At 38.0% G+C, this 20,998-nt stretch overlaps 1 protein-coding gene and 1 non-coding gene across 2 annotated transcripts in view; one reads left to right on the top strand and one right to left on the bottom strand.

The window, feature by feature from the left end:
• The window catches only part of LOC130910218 (myocyte-specific enhancer factor 2D homolog), a 140,059-nt gene extending 123,029 nt beyond the window's left edge, over positions 1 to 17,030 (bottom strand). The window contains exons 1-2 of the mRNA XM_057827277.1: positions 16,943 to 17,030; positions 8,431 to 8,558 (exon numbers count right to left, since the gene is read on the bottom strand). The gene's annotated coding sequence lies outside the window, so the exon portion shown is untranslated. The remainder of the gene's footprint in view (positions 1 to 8,430; positions 8,559 to 16,942) is intronic.
• trnak-cuu (transfer RNA lysine (anticodon CUU)) lies at positions 9,893 to 9,965 on the top strand. Its single transcript has one exon. It is a non-coding gene; the product is annotated as a tRNA-Lys (tRNA).
• Positions 17,031 to 20,998: the final 3,968 nt, after the last annotated feature.

Below are 20,998 nucleotides of genomic sequence, written 5' to 3'. Positions count from 1 at the left end.
GGAAATTAATGGGAAGTTTGGACGTCCGTGGACGTCAATGGCATCACCCTCCATAAGCAGCAATGCAATCGGGGACATTTGGGGGACACGTCCTAATGATATCTACTCATTTTCTGTTGATTTGGGGAAAAAAAAAAAATTTCCATTGAAAATGAATGGGAAAAATTTTGGACGTCCATGGACGTCAATGGTATCAACTGACATAAGCGTCAATGGAATCCAAGTACATTGGCATCAATAAAATGAACAAACATGAAGAAATGCCATTGGAAATGAATGGGAAGTTTGGACGTCCATGAACGTCAATGGCATCACCCTCCATAAGCGGCAATGCAATCGGGGACATTTGGGGGACACATCCTAATGATATCTAGTCATTTTCTGTTGATTTGGGAAAAAAAAAAAAAATCCCATTGAAAATGAATGGGAAAAATTTTGGACGTCCATGGACGTCAATGGTATCAACTTACATAAGCGTCAATGGAATCCAAGTACATTGGCATCAATAGAATGAACAAACATGAAGAAATGCCTTTGGAAATGAATGGGAAGTTTGGACGTCCATGGACGTCAATGGCATCACCCCCCATAAGCGGCAATGCAATCGGGGACATTTGGGGGACACGTCCTAATGATATCTAGTCATTTTCTGTTGATTTGGGGAAAAAAAAAAATTTCCCATTGAAAATGAATGGGAAAAATTTTGGACGTCCATGGACGTCAATGGTATCAACTTACATAAGCGTCAATGGAATCCAAGTACATTGGCATCAATAGAATGAACAAACATGAAGAAATGCCATTGGAAATGAATGGGAAGTTTGGACGTCCATGAACGTCAATGGCATCACCCTCCATAAGCAGCAATGCAATCGGGCACATTTGGGGGAAACGTCCTATTGATATCTAGTCATTTTCTGTTGATTTGGGGAAAAAAAAAAAATTCCCATTGAAAATGAATGGGAAAAATTTTGGACGTCCATGGACGTCAATGGCATCAACTTACATAAGCGTCAATGGAATCCAAGTACATTGGCATCAATAGAATGAACAAACATGAAGAAATGCCATTGGAAATGAATGGGAAGTTTGAACGTCCCAGGACGTCAATGGCATCACCCTCCATAAGCAGCAATGCAATTGGGGACATTTGGGGGACACGTCCTATTGATATCTAGTCATTTTCTGTTGATTTGGGGGAAAAAAAAAATTTCCCATTGAAAATGAATGAGTAAAATTTTGGACGTCCATGGAAGTCAATGGCAGCACCCCCCATAAGCGTCAATGGAGTTGGGGACGTTTGGGGTATACGTCCTATTGATATCTGGTCATTTTCTGTTGATTTGGAGAAATGTAGTTTTTTCCCCATTGAAAATGAATGGGAAAAATTTTGGACGTCCATGTAAGTCAATGGCAGCACCCCCTATAAGCGTCAATGGAGTTGGGGACGTTTGGGGGACACGTCCTATTGATATCTGGTCATTTTCTGTTGATTTGGGGAAATGTAGTTTTTTCCCCATTGAAAATGAATGGGAAAAATTTTGGACGTCCATGGCCGTCAATGGCATCGACATCCATATAGTCAATTGAATCCAAGAACATTGGCATCAATAGATTCGACATGCATGGCCGTCAATGGCAATGCAATGTAAAGTCCATTGGAAATCCTATTGAAAGTGAATGGGAACTTTTCCCATTAGAAATGAATGGGATAGTTTTTGGCAAATATCCGGGGAACCGTAAATTTTTTCCAAATTCTGTATACAACTTTTATGCCCCTCACCGTCCCGGAATTTTTGATGCCCAAATTATGTGATTTGGTCAAAAATTGTAGGACTAGATACATTTTGAAACTTTTTTTTTTTTCACGGAAAATTTCCGTTTACGGACGAACGAAAAAATTTTCGGGGCCATTTGTAAAGTTTCCTGTGTCACGCGAAAATTCCGGTCGTGCCGATACTTGAACGGTGCCGATCGGTCTAACGGTTCGGGCTGTGAAGCGCGCGTTTTTTTTCCATTCAAAATGAATAGGAAAGTTTTTGGCAAATTTCCGGGGAACCGTAAATTTTTGCCAAATTCTGTATACAACTTTTATGCCCCTCACTGTCCCGGAATTTTTGATGCCCAAATTATGTGATTTGGTCAAAAATTGTAGGACTAGATACATTTTGAAACTTTTTTTTTTTTTCGGAAAATTGCCGTTTACGGGCGAACGGAAAATTTTTCGGGGCCGTTTGAAAAATTCCCATCGTTGCGCGAAAATTCCGGTCGTGCCGATACTTGAACGGTACCGATCGGAGGTACGGTTCGGGCTGTGCGGCGCGCCGAAAAAAACGTCAACAATTATTGACCTATAATAATAATAAATAAAAAAAAGTACAATAAAGTTGTACAACAACATAACCTTGTTCTTTCCTTCAGAAAGACCAAGGTAATAAAGTTGTAGAATAACATAACCTTGTTCTTTCTTTCAGAAAGACCAAGGTAATAAGAACAATAAAGTTGCACAATAACAATACCTTGTTCTTTCTTTCAGAAAGACCAAGGTAATAATAAGGCGAATAAAGTTGCAGAATAACAATACCTTGTTCTTTCCATAGGAAAGACCAAGGTAATCACACCTGATCTGATCCAAATTTAGTGAACAAAGTCTAGATGTAATTTTTTCTGGCATGCGTAAATTGATGTCATAGACTTCACTATCAGTTGACGTGGCGGCTTTCACTACGATAAACTCAAACACACACCAGGTTCTAACGCCAGATTTAGGTGGAAACAGGACGAAGGTTTTCGTGCATACAAGCAGGCAGGAGTGTCTCAAGAGTGATTTGGTCGAGGAGTTAAGATAATTATTATATAAAATAGCACCATGCATGCACTTTGAAATGTTGTTGAAAAAAATGAAATGAATTTAGCATGAAATATTTACATGAAATGAATGATAACTGCCTGTTTTTTTGCTTTTAACCAAGAATCTTGACTGTTTTACATTCATATCTATAGAAATTCCGGGAAGAAATTTCAACTTAAAAAGCTCTTTGTTTTGTGATGGTAGCCATGTTGGATTTTGTATCCATACACAATAGCGTAACTTTACATTCAAATAATCAGGTAATTTTCGGCCAACTGCACGTTTTTTTTTGGCAAAAAACTAGTAATTTAGACATTTCTGCATCTATACAAAAAAAACCCAACTCTGCTTTAACGTATTTTATTTTTTGTAACATTTCAATCTAAAATTTACGAGGCACAGAGAGCCAAAAGACGTGCTGAGGCAATAGTGACATCGGAATTCAACCTAAATAAGTTGTGATTGTACATAGAAAAACGCAAATTTTGCTTTTGTTGAGTAAAATTAAGATGACTTTGCATGCTTTCCCCAAGTATTAAGTTTCTGATGTGAAAATTGAGTGATATATTAGCTGTTGAAAACTTGTGTCAAAATTGCACTAAATAACAAAAAAAAAATTAAGTCACTATTTCAGGCAAAAACTGATATGATATGTTAAATATTGCTATTGATCACGAAAATATAGGTTATTATCTCTGCATTTGGTGATTTTTGTGCATCTAGCGTAAAATCTGAGTGGCCCCGCGCCCCGTTTCACGTCAACTGATAGTGAAGTCTATGTTGATGCCTAAAAATATCAACTTTTTTTTCCTTCCATCCCACTGATTACTACTCCAGATCATGCAAACTTGAGTATCCTTGACTCTGACTCTTTGACGACACCCCGAGTCCTGATGAATGAAGGGGGCTGTATGAGAGGTAGGCCCGCTGGCCCAGACAGCAGAAAAGTTACGGGAACCGTCTGATTATAATGGAATCAATGACAAGACAAAAGCTCACGTCTGGGAGGGAAAAATCGTGGGAAGTGCCGCCAAGAGCCTGATTAGCATGCTGCCTAGCGAGTCCCCGTAGGAGGGCGGGCGGGACCCTATGGTGAAGAATGGCTACGCGGGAGCGAAGGGGGGGACGGCGAGGTTGCAAACGGGCCAGACTGGGGATGCGGAAAGTCAAGGAAGACAGCTTCACAAAGACAGACATGGTGCTCGAGGAGGGGACGTAGGGGGCAGACGGGGCAGGGCTCGGAGGGGTTACTGGGTGCCGTGAAATTGAGCGGCGTGAGGGAACTGAGTTCAAGTTCAAGAGCAAAGTCTGGCAGATGAAGATGAAATGTATCCCTGCAAAAAATGAACTCTTTTTGATTGGATGTGGAGTGAACAATCAGGTTCATTAACTGTTTTCCAGAATGAACAGCTTGAGCTGTACAGTATTATTTTCTTATATTAACAAAAACAAAAAAAAAAAAAAAAACAACTTCATATTTCAACGTACATTCTACTCTGCAATCATTTTTGTATGGATTTTTTAATGGTTAACAATTTTCTGATGAAGGCAGTGGAAACCTACATTTAGTTCCTACTGGTGTCTGACAAGCAAGCAGTGGGAAATGACAGGTGTCTTTGCATGGACAAACCTTAAGGAAGTGACTTTCAAGCAGGTCAGAGGTCAATAAACTTGAAAGTTTAAAAGGCCATCAGTGAGGGTCACGCGGAGCCACCGCCCCCTGAAACCACACACTTACTTACACACTCGGGTCAATTATGTGTTGTAAGATGGTGAATTGGGGAGGAAGTGACCATTGTCCAGCTGCCCCTAAGGTCACATTACGCTCAATTCCTGCCCCCCAAATAAGACTTTAACACCTCCTTTTTTCACTATACGCATTGTTGTTGATTTATAGTCCACCATTTGTCATCTATGGGCAATAGTATGTTGTGATTAAAATAAATGGCAACATTTAATAAAAAAAATTAAAAAATAAAGACAAGTAATCACTATTTGATGACACCAGACGGACAGGTAAAGGTGATACAGTCGGATTTGGCACCGATGCGATACCAATTATAGGTTCTTATCGGGCTTGGCGGTTAATTGATTTGAATTATTCATTTAATTTTTTGAGGAGGATATTTTTTCTCAGATTTTTTTAGTGGCCTCTGTGGTTTAACAGGCATCCTTCACTACTTCCACTACATGCCAACGAACAAAAGCCTGATCATTGTTGGCAACTTTATCAACTTTTCTGATGCCTTTAGTGACTTAACTTTCCCCCTAAAAGAACAGTTGACGTCTCTCAAGCACTAAAACTGAAGTAACTGTAAATATTTATATAAAAACACTCTGGATCTGTAAATATTAGAGCTGTCCAGTACGATAATATCAGCCGATAAAAGCATTTAAAATATTATATGAGGATAATATCGACATAGGTTTTGGGCCAATATACGTGTTGCCTTCAAAGTGAATGTAGAGGTTTTTCACGTGACGTCACCGCACTTCCGCCAAAAAGGCAACGGCCATCTTGGACCTTACGAGATGCTTGTCGCGTGTACACATGCTGTAGCTTTGCAAGGCAAAGTTTAAACTTTTAAGCTGCGATCTCCTTTCAAATTAGATACGCCGCAACAAAATATAAAATGCTGAAGTACTGCGTGCATTTGGCTGCACAAATGTGCAAGAGAATTTGAAGAATCTGCACTTTTACCGGATCCCAAAAGAGAAGGAGCGCTGTGAAAAGTCTCTGGCTCCCATCAAATGGGTAAACTTCTTCCCAACTGATGGTTCGGGGCTCTGTAGCACACATTTAATAGAAGGTATGCAAATGTATTATTATCATTTTTAATTATGCGAACGTTTGAGTGAGTTAGGGTGTGTTTGGCCGCTGGGTCAAGCTACCACTCAGCTCGGGAAGACGCTTCAAGAGGAACTGATCTTTGTCAAAATCACACAGATGAAAAAAAACAGTTTCTTCTTTAACTAAAACCACCCAAACATTTATAGATTTTCATATTTAAATGAGGATAGTTTGCAAACAATGACATAAGGGGGAAAAATAAGTTAGTGAACCATCACATTTAATATTTTGTGCCCCCCTTTGGCAGAAATAACTTCAACCAGACGCTTCCTGAAGCTGCAGATCAGTCTGGCACATCGATAAGGACTAATTTTGGCCCATTCTTCTCTACAAAACTGCTGTAGTTCAGTCAGGTTCCTGGGGTGTCTGGTATGAATCACTGTCTTTAGGTCATGCCAAGGCACCCCAATGGGGTTCAAGTCTGGACTTTGACTTGGCCACTCCAGAACGTATATTTTGTTCTTCTGAAACCATTCTGAAGTTTATTTACTTCTGTGATTTGGATCACTGTCTTGTTGCAGCATCCATCCTCTTTTTAGCTTCAACTGTCCGACAGACAGCCGCAAGTTTTCCTGCAAAGCATCCTGATAAACCTTTGAATTCATTCTTCCATTATTGACTGCAAGTTGTCCAGGCCCTGGGGTAGCCAAACAGCCCCAAATCATGATGCTCCCTCCACCATGCTTCACTGTAGGGCTGAGGTGTTGATGCTGGTGAGCTGTTCCAGTTTTCCTCCACACATGACGTTGTGTGTTACTCCCAAACAACTGAACTTTGGTTTCATCATTCCACAAAATATTTTGCCCAAACTTCTGTGGAATGTCCAAGTGCCTTTTTGCGAACATTAAATGAGCAAATTTTTTTTTTAGGCAGAAGTGGCTTCCTCTGTGGAGTCCTCCACCATTCTTGTACATAGTTTTACATATAGTTGACATGTGCACAGAGACATTGGACTGTGCCAGTGATTTCTGTAAGTCTTTAGCAGGCACTGAGAGAAGCAACAGTGCCATACTCTCTCCATTTGTAGACAACCTCTCTGACTGTCGACTGATGAACATCCAGACTTTTAGGGAAGCTTTTGTATCCTTTCCCAGCTTTATACAAATCAACAATCCTTGATCGCAGGTCTTCAGATAGCTCTTTTGACCCAGCCATGATGCACATCAGACAACGCTTCTCATCAAAACAATTCTTACCAGGTGTGTGTTTTATAGTGGGCAAAGCAGCTTTAAACCACTCATCAGTGATTGGGCACCTGACTTAAATGGTTTGGTAAAAATGATTTCAATCAATTGCTCTTTAAGTCTCCTTAGGCAGTTCACAGTTCACTTACTTACCCCCCCCCCCTTCTGTTATTGTTTGCATGCTATACTCATTAAAATATGAAAACCTATAAATGTTTGCGTAGTTTTAGTTAAATCAGACATTGTTTTTACATCCGTGTGATTTTGACAAAGATCAGATCACATTTGATGGTGATTTTATGCGGAAGTGTGAGAAATTCTAGAAGGTTCAGATACTTTTTCATACCACTATAATTCCACCACCGCATATGTCGGTATCGGTTTTTGGGAGTTGGACAAATTGGGAAATCAGTTATTGGTTAAAAAGACATTATGGGACAACTCTAGTAAAAAAAAAAAAAAAAAAAAAAAAAAAAGCACTGGTAACTAGTTAACTGAGGACTTCTGGTAATTGTGTATTTTATGCTAAATGTTAAATTTCTTGTATCACTCATATTTTCAAATATCCAACCAACAGATCTACACAGTATATTGCAAAATGTTCCGTTTGAAGTTCATTGTTTCATGTCATACTTGTTTGGCTTTTTACAGATGGTCCGCCATTTTTGAGACTTTTCAACTTAATGGAGGCTCCACTGATATGTTTGCATGTGCAACAAAGAGCACCTGAATTGTCGTAGTGCTCAATTTGCCACCAAACAACTATTGCTAGGTCTCCTGGGGTCGCCATGAATTCGCACCACCACAGTCTGGCGGCCCGCTATTGAACAAGCGTTCCCAGACCGCTGATGGCGGGATGGCGACCAAACAATCGAGAGTGACTCGTTTGGCGTAAAAAACTCGATCTGGGGGTACAAAACATCGGGCAGAAATCAACCGTGAGCGTGTCACGGCACGCTGGAGGGTCTGACTACTTAATTAGACGTATAAAGAGCCCGGGTCAGACGGAGCAGACAGCCAGAGAAAAGGCAGGCGAGATGAGGCCCTTCAAACTGTCTGCATCACACTGGATGTGCGTGTGTGTGTGTGAGTGTGTCTAGGTGGCGCTGTGAGAATGTGTGCACTTTGTTTGTGGCGCGTTTTCAAGCTGGCTGAAATGCTTAAAGTGACTGATGACTTTATATGTAGGAATGGTCACATTAACACATATACAATAGGTAAAATACCCCGATTTATATATCAAACTGTTCACGTGTTTCGGTAAATGCTACTGTTTTGGTTAGCAACATCATTAAAATATAAGTGTCATTAGCAGTTCTGTATTTAAATCTAATCAGGTGTGTAAAAAGAATGTCTGGGTCAATCTGTATTATTTATGATTAGAACAGATTCATAACTGGTATTTGATTGTCTCTACTGCGAATGTGTCTGCTCCCATAATGCGTTTAAAATAGGCCGAGTATGTGAGTGAGGGCGGAGACAGCGCATAATTAACAGTGAAAACAAGTCAGGAGCACTTGTAATAATCACTTATTCCCACTCACTCTTTGTCGCCTGGGAGCAGACGCGTCATTTCGACGTTGACGGGAGTATACTGTTGCTGCTGGTGAGAACCAACTGGGAGTCCTCCATCTAGCAATCTATCCCAGCTGCAGCTTCCCTCGCTTTTTGTCTGAGACACACAGAGGAGAGGGTCAGAGTTCAAATAAGTTCACAGGATGAAGGTTCTTTCACATGTTAATGCTTCAAGGGGAGCAGCAGACAAACTCGGCAGTGATTAGGAAATTGGCGGCAGAGTCTTGACTCGCCCACATTTGGTGGACGCGCCGCTTTAGCAGGTGGTCATCAATGAGTTTGGATGATTAGGGACAAAATAATTTGCAACAATAAATGAAAGGACTCACAAACATGGACATAAATGAGGCATTCGCAGTTGTTTCTTGGGACTTTCTATCGTTTATGCCTCCCAAATCAAACAACACGCTGTAGAAGGTCTAAATGAACACAATGTCTATCTGGTTGACTTCTAGATCGCTCTCATTTTGAAACATTTGTAACATTATTGAATCTGTTTAAAACTATACTTCGTCAGTGTAAATTACCGTGATTTTCAGACTATAAGTCGCACCTGACTATAAGCCGCCACACACCAAATTTGACACGAAAATGGCATTTGCTCATAGATAAGCCGCACCGGTCTATAAGCCGCAGCGGTCCTCACTGTATTATGAGATATTTACACCGAAAGATATTAAGTGGTGACACTTTTTTTGACAGTCATAAGATGTCATAATTATGATAGGACACTGTCGTGAGCACTAATGAATGCTTATGGCAGTTGTCATTTAGCGTCATACGGCAAATTATCTCACTTTTGAATGGATGTAAAAGATCCCAGCTGGACATAAATGGAGTTAGTGACAAAATTTTCCGGATGGCACTTAATGACATATGTCATGAGCATTCATTAATGCCCATGACAGTGTCATGTCATAATTATGATGGTCTTATGACATTCTTATGATGCCACTGTCATATATAGTGTTACCTAATATCACAAATGAATCGACAAATAAGACACACTGGATTATAAACTGCAGGATTCAAAATGAGGGACAAAAGTAGCGGTTTATAGTCCGACAATTACGGCTGTAAATTACTTTATGAGAATTTTCTTAAGTAACATGTTATACATACATGTTAAGTGAGACACACAAAAAAAGTTACCACTGTACCACACATCAAAAATAAAGTTAAATCAAGAGACTTTTTTTTTTTTTTAATGTAGCAGTTATGTAGATGGTTGAGATCAGCTTGATGATCAACGATGACCTTTGGGAGGCATAAACAAATAGGGGAAAAAACATCCATAGAGTTAATCCCTGAGAGCAAGAATTGATGCTGTCCCGCCATAGTTTATGACATCTCGCAAAAAATGTGACCATGATTTGTCAGTTGCACAGTGACCTCAAAGAAGTATCATAACGGCTCAAACCCACATCTACTGCCCGGCTAGCTCAGTCGGTAGAGCATGAGGCTCTTAACCTCAGGGTCGTGGGTTCGAGCCCCACGTTGGGCGCAAGCTTTTTACGCGTAATTAAAACTTCTATAGAAATTGCTACATTAATATTAAAATGCGATTTGTTCTGAACTAGCGTTTTTTTGCATGAAGAGGAAGCTGCAGCAATTACTTTCAACAATTCCAGTTTACAGAGACCCCTGAGGGACGATTAGAGTACTGCAGCCGGTACATGGCCCAACTGCCTAACCACACAAACTTTATAATGATCATTCATTACAAATCCGTCAGATACTGTGGTGTCATTTATATAAATTAAATGCAATGCAAATTATCGCCCAAACATATTTCAAGACTTATTTAAATGAACATCTTTACATTACTAGTGACTGCCGAGGGAAAAGTTTAATTGATGTAATTCAACAATGAGTGCATACAGTAATTACCGGTATATTACAGTTTATGTCAGGTAAAAATGGACTTTAAAAATAAATATTACAACGAAATCTGAGCGGACAAGGCAGAACTAAATCTGTTGCAGCAGCACTTCGGCGTCTAACAGAACTCTAGGTGCTGCGGTTTTCTTTACCATCATTTAATATAATTTAAATCAGTGGTTCTCAACTGGGTTTAATCTGCAGGTTCCTTATGTTGCAAAGTCACCATTCAATGAGACAGTTGAAGTAAGCTTTGCTATATCTTATTGACTTATTCTTCATTCACAAACACTGCTATGTGATTCAGATTTCCCTTGTTTAACATCGGAAGGTTTCCAAGATAAGAATATTTAGGGCGAGTCAATCTCTCCCAACAAATGATTTCCCCTCCCCATCATACTGCGTGCTCAGCATGGGTTCAAATTACAACCTATTTGTGTTTTCACACCGCCGCTTGTCAATCTGTCCTCCCCTCCATGCTGCTGTAGCGCAAATTGGTGCAGTGTGAACACAGCCACTCCCCCTATGCCGTGGGTCTAATTGGCCAGGATTACAGGGGCTATTATACCGAAGGGCCCAAACTAAAAATTAAGCCGACAATACCACGTGGCGTGCGATTCTTTTTGAAAGTGAGCCATGCACGTTTTATTATTTTAACCTCTTTCAAGACCAGGACAAAGCTCCAGGACAAAGAAACATGAAACCTTGAAGAAAATATTGAACACGACAGTGCTGAACAAATACTCTTAACTGTCAGTTCGAGCAGGAATGGGTCATTTCAAACTAAATTCTGCTTTTTTGTACCCAAAATTTGAGCCTGCAAAAGTAATTGCGCTCTATGAATGAACCAACATGCTACAGACACAAAAGTTGTATTTGTATTTGTTGTATCTTACTTGGTTATCCATAAAGAAAATACACACACACTGACACTGTGCCATTTTGACTGCCTCCACAACGTACACGAGCTACAGCAATAATTCTGTTGATAGTTCTGATCAATTGCAACCAGTGTTGTTTTCGTCAACGATGACTATAACGAAAATATTTCATCGACGAACATTTTTTTCATGATGACGACGAGACGATACCGAGCTAAAAACGTGTCTTGGGAGACTAAAACGTAACACAACGAATGCCAGTTTTCATCTGACGAGAAAAAAACGAGACGAAAATGTGCCATAGATTTCGTCACATTTTCTCAATGTGTGACATTTTATGTGTAGTTAGCAGTGTTGTTAATCTTACTGAAAAAAAGTAATTAATTATAGTTACAAATTACTTCTCCCAAAAAGTAATTGCGTTAGTAACTCAATTACCTGAATGTAAGAGTAATTAGTTACTTGGCAAAGTAATTGGTGATACTTACTTTTTTTTTTTTCCCCCCTCAAAAAAAAACCATTGGCCACACTATGTGAAGTTTTTTGTGGAGGTTTTTGGTACAACTGGCCCGAGCCCAATTCTTTACCCTAATTTACCCTTTACCCTGAATCAACTGTTAAAAGTTGTTAAAATTGCTCCCATTATTGCATTAGTTCCCTTCTCTCTACTTTAGACATATGAAAGTTTTAAAACTGTTTCATCATTTAAAGATAGATTCAAGTCAAGATTTTGCCGATTTAGAAGTATTTTAGATAAAAAGTTACTTAGATTCGCTAGGAAGGTTCTCTACAACAGAGCCGTCCTAAAAAGCCTACTGCTTTAAGATGGCGGCTGTCTACTAACGCATTTAGTGCCATGTCTGTCTACCATATCTACCATAACATGCGGGCGTAGTTTGTCGGCTATCGGCTACAACATTGGAGCTACCTAGCATCGCGTTTGCTCAGCGTCACAACTTTCTTGCCTCCTCCCCGCTCCTGCTCTGCTCTGTCGTCTCGGTGAGTCAGTCTCCCTCAGACTTTTCGACCAATATAGTAACGCATAGTAACGCATGCCTTTCCGTCCTCAGTAACGGTAACGGCGTTGCCAAGATGAGAAAAGTAATTAATTAGATTACCCACTACTGAAAAAAATAACGCCGTTAGTAACGCCGTTATATTGTAACGCCTTTATTAACAACACTGGTAGTTAGCCTGTATCGTAGCAGTGTCTGGTTGTGTGACATGTGACGTGCTGCACCCCTCCACCCACAAATCACCGGTGTCCTCTCCAGGCTTATTTGTTTTGCAACACACAGTAAGATTTGTTTTCTTATCTTGGCAAGAAAGAATATGCAATGTTGCTTTACTGTTTAAAGGTCTGTGCTTAGTGATCATCACACAATAAATGTAACTCGTAGCATTAGCATTAGGCTAGTTCTAACTAGAGGCGGGAATCTTGGGGCACCTAACAATTCAATTACAATTCAAAGGCTAAATCTATTAGTGATGCACCCCCCCTCCCCCCAGCTATTAGCTGCTTTGAATGTTTCGTACATTAATTACAAAAATCCTCTCAGGCTTAAGTAAACTACTATTTCACTATCAAGTTAACAGTTAAAACCAGTGAATAAAATACTCAAGTCCGCATTCTGTATCAGCAGCTTTAAACTACATTCAATTAATTTAATGTTGTGAATCAACAATTAAAGTTGTTAAGATTGCTACAGTTATTCCATAATTTTCCTTCCACATGTTAAAGTTTTAAAACTGTTTAATCATTTAAAGATAGATTCAAGTCAAGATTTTGCCTATTTAGGAGTATTTTAGATAGTTAATTAGGTTCGCTCGGAAGATTCGCTACAACAGCCTTTCAGAGAAGTCTACTGCTTTAAGATGGCAGCTGTTTACTAACGCCGGCAAGTCTGTCAGTTCGCATCTAGTTCTTTATACATGTGGTAATGGCACCAAGTCCGCCATTTCTCATCTAGTTCTAGATACATGTGATATCTACTGTAGTATTATGACGTAGTTTGTAGCAACGTGGGCGTTGTTTGAAGCGGCTGTCGGCCGCAGTCAGGTATTATTGTTTTTTATCTCGCGGCATAAGTTGTCGGTCCTGTCCTCATTGCCTCCCGAAGACCGCGCTGACTGTGTTTTAGTTCCGCTTTATTTGGCATATTTCAATAATTGGAATTTGGATGTTTGTGAATTGTTCTTGAATCTTCCACGAGCGAGTCACAAATAATCTAAGAATAGGACATTTTACACGCCTGTAGTGCTAACGGTGAGCATTCTCCTAAACTCAATGACAGCTTTTTTTTTTTTAACACAGTACGGTGCGTCCAGGTGGGTATAATTAATTGAAAGTAATGTACTGTTTTGCTGCTTAGAGTGTATTATCACCAGGAAGTTAGCAGTATCCTTGTAGATGTTGTAATATGTGCTCGTCTGTGAATGTTCATTGGAAATTGTTGGGGAAAAAAATGGAAACCTGTATTTTTGGACTAGAACTTTTGAATTTTACAGACGAAAACATTTTGAGTGAACGGCGACTAAAACTAGACAAAAGTAGTCTGAATTTTTGTCGACGAACACTAGACAAAGACATTTTGAAATAACTAAAAATATGACTAAGGCTAACAAGTATTTTCATCCAAAAGACTAAGACGAAAATTAAAAGGGCTGCCAAAAACAACACTGATTGCAACACACATAATGGATGAATAGATGGATATTTTGGTTACCTCTAGTATTGAACTAGAATTGTTCAAAAATGTGATTAGGAAATCATAAATGCACAATTAATTGATCAACTTTTACTCTAATTTGCTCATTCCTAGCTAAATTTGGCACCACTCGTTGCTGCAGTTAACACCAGCCATGGGTCTTTTTCGGGTGTCAAGGACCTTTCATTCACGTGTCTTCAATTAGGAAGCCACGCGTCCTTGGGTCAAAAGAGGAAGTCCAAAAGAAGTGCTTAAAAGCTGACCTCTTTTCACACTCCATTGTGACCTCTTCACCCCAAGGTCTCGGGCCACAATACGTTCCCATCTGGAGCTGTGTGTTATTTTGCCTCATTGACGAAAAAGGGGAGACGGATGAACTGACAAACATCCAATTCTAAAGTGATGTGTGAGCGCTATTGAAGGTGCAAAAGAACACCTTTGCTGCACATCCAACCATCTCGGCTCGTATAACATGGAGTCTGTTAATTGAGTTGAGTCGCAAGCACATTCGCAGTGGGGGGTGCTGCTGGTTGCGAAAACGCTGAGTTTGTGTCAGTAATCATGCCACTATCATGATGGCTGCCTTGCTCAGAGGCACGCTGCTATCATTGGTTTGGAACGGGTGTTTTTTGCAGAGTATAAATTTTTTTTAAAAAGGAGCTTTTTTCCCTCCAATTGCCACTGCAAAATGCAATTGTTAATTGTAGAGTTTGAAGTACTGAGGGTGAAGCTAAAGTGAGAATTATCTTAGTAATGTTAAAGGTGAAAGTATAAAATAGTCCTATGAACATTTCTTTCATAAAACACACAACATGAAAATAATATTCTTTGGAGTGAGGAAAAAAACTTTGGTGCTTTGTCACTTTTCCACCAACACAACTTAATTTGTGATGTCAAATTGCCAAACAGTTAAAATGTTATTTCATCAATGTACATTTATTATTAAGGATCATTTACAAACATGCATGATTTAACAAAAGAGCCAGCGGAAAACACAGACAAGACTGAAAAAGCAGTTTCTGCTCTTGAACTCCTCTTTAAAAGAAACTGCTGTATTTTAAGCCAAAACAACTGTTGTATTTGATAGAACAATACGTCTATATGCTGCCATAGCAAATTCATGGCGCATTAAGCCCCTGAACTATTTTTAATTTGTCCGTTTTACCCTGAAAACCCCCGTTTACAGACGTCGCGCAACTGCGTTTGTTTCAACCCAGCCATGAAACAAAGGTAATTAATTATATTTATTGTTCAAAATATCTGTCATTTTTAGCTTAGAATCATTAATTGATGTCTGATATTTAGTTTAAAAAAGAAAATGACTTAAAAAAATTATTCACTTGATATTTTAAACTTTCAAACAATTTACGTCACAATGAAAAATTTGGCGTCTGTAAAAAAGTCACGGATATCTAACTCATAACTATCGCTTAATTGTATTTTTTTGTTACTGTCGGATTTCCCCCGATATGTTAGATGATAAATAATTGATCCAAACAAAGAAAATTTGAAAAATAACGTTTAAAAGGGTAACTGTATGAAAAAGAACATCTCAACCACTCCTTGTTGTCTGCGATTTCTGCATCACAACCCTTGTTATATCACTATGTTTCACCCATAAAATCAACAAAAAATCTGGCTGTGGCCATTCACAGCTGTGTCTTCACACTTGGTGATACATGCTACATGGAGTTTTTGGATCGAAACAAGGTAAGTACGCGATAATATCTCGTTAAAATCGTGGCGTCTTTAATTCTGCTCTCGCGTGCTCTCGCCTCCAGTTAGGGTTTTGCTGTTTAAAAAAAAAAAAAAAAAATTTAAATGCCCTCCTGTGCAATATTTTTCCTCCCCCAGAAAATTGAGATTTTAAGCTTTCCAATGATGTATCACACATGCATATCAGACAATTTTGAAATTTGGCCAAATTGGGGGTCTCAGAGCGGAGCTTCAAGTCACCTGAGTGTTTTCCGCCAGCCATTTATTTCAAGAATCTAATTTCTTAACTCAGTAATTGTTTTTTTTTTTTTAATTAACGATATATCACCATTTCGATATTTTGTCACACCCCTATAAGGAAGGCTCCATTTTTATTTATTTTTGTTATACTAAGAAGTTTTTTTTCTGTTATACTTAATTTATTTAGACAGAGAGACAATGTTGAGTGCTTTTTAAGACAAATGTTTAGATATTTTTTTGCATTCCTGGATAGTTACGAGATTATTAACAAGTTTTTATTTTTTCTGTTTGTTAATATCATTTATGATATGTTCAAATATTGCAATTTAAATTTGCTAAAAAAAAAATCCAGACATTTATTCTGGAAGTTTTCTTTAGTAGTTTTTGAAAACAAAGGTTTGAACGGTGTATCAACTAAACCAATACACGTGAAAGTTAGTATCATACAAATTAGTTTTATTTGCATTGATCATTTAGCCTATCAATTAATTAGGTTCATATTCGTGAGAAATGTATAGTCTGATTATTAGACTAATCCTACACCCTTGTAAAATACCGACAAGATTTATACATGACTGCATTGTCACATTTTAGCGCTAACATTTAGAATGACAATGGAATTGATTTAAATGTTTCCATTTCCCAACATATTTTCCTGTAGTTATGGTTAAACTCAAGACTGCTGCTTATGAAAGCGTTACGATGAAAAAGTTAGTGACGTAATTCATCGACCATTTTAGTTTAGCGAGTACCTCTTATCGAACATTGTTAGGCAATGTCGCCATCTTATGTTGAGAAACAAATACTGCAGCTCAACACTTTTAAACGTACGTTGCCTTTAAAGTCGATAAAATTGAAATGAGTAAACATTAAAACAAACAAAAGAAGACTCGAAACGGAAAACGTACGAAACTATAAAGTTTAGCCACTTTAAGGATTAACTTTGGCCCAAAAACAAACATATTCCTGAATGCTTCACAAGAACGTAATACATCAACTGTGAATGAACACGTACATAATCAGAAGAGGAATTAAAAAGCACGGAAAACGCATACCTTCTTAAATAAGACTTGCATGTTGTGGCAACTTCGTTTACAAACAGTTTCCAGGTGTGTGACAACAGCCGTGACGCAGCTCAATCAGTGAAAAAGGAAAGATGTTGACGCATGCGCGCTTTGGACTTCGTTTAAAATTAAATGGATTAAAACATTTGAAAAATCCCAATTCAATATAGAATTTCATCACTACACATATTTTTAAATCTGGAGGAGGTCTGGAATTTCTGTTAAGGTGTAATTACAACATTTCTAATTTACCAGTTAAATTAGCCAAATTCCACACTCAACTTCTTATGTCATTGTCAATGATATATAAACACAATTTTCTACCACGTAGATATTACATTTGGAACAATCTAGATATATAATATCGAAATAAATCTTGAAAGATGGGTCATTGATAACATTTTCTTAATCAATTGTTGAATCATGAAGGTCAACTTTTTACATATGGCGGAAAAAACAGACAAGACTGAAAAAGCAGTTTCTCTGCTCTTGCACCCCTCTTCAAAATAAACTGTTGTATTTTAAGCTAAAACAACTATTGTGTTTGACAGAACAATATGTCTATATGCTGCCATGGCAGATTCATGGCACATTAAGCCCTCAAACTATTTTCATTTTGTCCGTTTTACCCAGGAAACCCCCGTTTACAGACGTCGCACAACCGCTTTTGTTTCAACCCAGCCATAAAACGAAGGTGATTCATTATATTTATTATTCGAAATGTCTATCATTTTTAGCTTAGAATCAATAAATGATGTCTAATATTTCGTTAAAAAAAAAAAAAAAAAAAAACGACTTTAAAAAATTATTCACTCGCATATTTTAAACTTTTAAACAAATTACGTTAGACTGAAAAAAAAATGGTGTCTGTAAAAAAGTCACGGATATCTACCTCATAACTATTGCTTAATTGTATTTTGTTTGTTACTGTCGAATTTTCTCTGATATGTTAGATCAGACATGTCCAAAGTCCGGCCCGGGGGCCAAATGGGGCCCGTGGTCAAATTTTATCCGGCCCCCAGCCTCTGTCATAAAATCAGTAACGTCTGGCCCGCACACAGACTTAATAAATTGGTCAGCTGTACTGCTACCAGCATATGAAGTAGCTTACACACTAAACGCTGCTCCTCATTTACCAACTAAGAGGCAGCAGCACTCTAAGCAACATTACCCCATGTGACCCCTTACTTCCAATTTTCTAAAATGGCGACTATCAACAAAAAAATTAAAGTTGACTGCGATGACCGACGCTTCAAGGATGGGTGGAAATTGGACTATTTCTTCACTAAAATAGGCAACGACTGTGTCTGCCTCATTTGCAAAGAGACAGTCGCTGTTTTTAAAGAGATCAATGTGAGGCGATATTACCAAACAAGAAACGCTGACATGTACGACAAGATTACAGGAATGATACGCAGCGAGAAATTGAAGCAACTTGAAGCTAGTTTAATTTCACAGCAGCAGTATTTCGCATAAGCCCGAGAGTAAAAGAGAACGCCACAAAGGCTAGTTGCGAGATTGTTGAAATTATTAATTTAAAAAAATAATACAGCAAATGTGACACAAAAAATGGCTTGCTAAAATGTCCTTAAATATAATGTTCTACGTAAAGGACGTCAGCCAAGGTTGGCCACCCACATTTTTTTCACACCAAATCTGGCCCCCTTTGCAAAAAGTTTGGACACCCCTGTGTTAGATGATAAATAATCGATCCAAACAAAGAAAAATTGAAAAAAACGTTTAAAAGGGTAAATATATGAAAAAGAAAATCTCGACCACTCCTTGATGTCTCTGATTTCTGCATTGCGACCCTTGTTATATTATCATGTTTCACCCATAAAATCCCCCAAAACTCCAGCTGTGGCTATTCACAGCTGTGTCTTGACACTCGGATGGAGTTTTTGGTTTCAATGGAGTTTTTGCATCAAAACAAGGTAAGTACGCGATAATATCTCGTTAAAGTCATGGCGTCTGTAATTCTGCTCTCGCGTGCTCTCGCCTCCAGATAGGGTTTTGCTGTTTAAAAAAATTGTTTTTTTAAAATGTCCTCCTGTTAAAATTATTTCTTTCCCCAGAAAATTGAGATTTTAAGCTTTCCAATGATGTATCACACACATGCGTATCGGACAATATTGAAAGTTGGCCAAATTACGGGTCTCAGAGCAGAACTTCAAGTCACCTGCGTGTTTTCCGCCATATAAAAAATTTTATTCTGCTTACAGTATTCTTGTTAAACCTCGTGAATAATTTATTATGTTTGATGCAATATCAGAGGGCTCTCAAAGATTAATACGAAGATTATTAAAATATTCTCCAAAAGGTGGAAATTGTAACATTCTAATCTTTGATCCAAAGTCTCTGTTCATTGGTTATAAATGTTTACTATTAAGCTCCGAAGCCTCAAACCATTGTTTGATAGGACTTTTTTAAAAGGGAGATAGTTTCCAAGCCAGCAGCAATTTATTATTGGAATAATTTATACAAAAATATTGAATGGAATCATACTTAGCTTTTGCCTAGAAAATATCTATTAAGAAATAAAATTAAAGAAATCACACTCAAAATACTTCACAGGTGTTACCCTGTAAAGACAATAATAGTAAATTTTAAAATGAATATTGATACAGTATGTTCGTTTTGTGCAAATGCAGAGACAGTAATAGACATCCAATCCATTTGAAGTGGTAGAATTGGCAGCAAACGAATGAATGGTATATAAATATCCACACAAGGACCCACCCTCATAATTACATATCCTAAATGCATGCACTAGAGTTGTCCGATAATGACTTTTTAACCGATAACTGATACCTCGATGTTGTGCAACTCCAAAATCTAATACTGATATCAACTCGATACCGATATATGTGGTCGTGGACTTTACATATTATGGTTAATTGTATTCTGATGCCCCACTGGATGATTTAATAATGATAAATGTAACAACTTTGTGTTTTCCAAATAACCCAATAATCCAAACTTTCTGTGAAAAATAAGAGAATGTCTACTGAAGTGATATAAAAAGTGCCAAAGTAATGTCCCATATGAATAAAATTAAATGAGCCAAAATTTCTGTAATTAAATAAAATGATTAATTTACAAATAAATCGCCCAAAGAGTCACTAGGGGGCGACTAAAGCATTACAAATTCAGGCAGGGAATCACAGGACATGCCAATTCCAAAAGATGCATTTTGCTGGGCTTCTGCACGGACTTTTAATTATAATTATGTCTTTTTATTACTTTGCTTAACGACTATTTCTTTCTGGTGATGCAGCAGTTATAGGTGATGAGTATTCATTATTTTTCATTTATTCTTCATTTTATTTGTGTGATGAGTTATTAGTGTCTTTCCTTCAGTTACCATATCCCAAACATCTTAGTTTATAGACATCTTGAGGTCAGTCTAAGCACTGCGCTTTGCTAAGCTGTGACAAGCCCATGCACAAACTAATATTTATTTTATATTTTCCGAAATTATTTTAAATGCTTTTATCAGTCGATATTATCGGGTGGTCGACAATATGAGACAACACTAGCATGCACCCTTGTTAAGATGCCCCCCCCATAAGGATTCTTATCATTATTTTTATAAGGATATTAATGAGTATTCCCCAAAACCTTGAAATTATCACTAATCATTATATGATGTCATTTGTACGTTTAAAAATATTCAATCACAACTTTTGAAGTTTTCCTTTCTTTCATACAGTGGTATAAAAAAGTATCTGAATCTTTTGGAATTCCTCACATTTCTGCATAAAATCACCATCAAATGTGAGCTGAGCTTTGTCAAAATCTGCTTTAACTAAAACCACTCAAACATTTATAAGTTTTCATATTTTAATGAGGATAGTATGCAAACAATGACAGAAGGGGGAAAAATAAGTAAGTGAACCATCACATTTAATATTTTGTGGCCCACCCTTTGGCAATAATAACTTCAACCAGACGCTTTCTGTAGCTGCAGATGAGTCTGGCACATTGTTCAGGACTAATCTTGGCCCATTGTACTCTACAAAACTGCTGTATATCAGTCAGATTCCT

The sequence above is a fragment of the Corythoichthys intestinalis genome, chromosome 22 (genome assembly GCF_030265065.1).
Source record: "Corythoichthys intestinalis isolate RoL2023-P3 chromosome 22, ASM3026506v1, whole genome shotgun sequence".
NCBI classification, from domain to species: Eukaryota; Metazoa; Chordata; class Actinopteri; order Syngnathiformes; family Syngnathidae; genus Corythoichthys; species Corythoichthys intestinalis.
The sequence above is the reverse complement of the archived record's forward strand: the minus strand, read 5'-3'. Positions and strand labels throughout refer to the sequence as shown.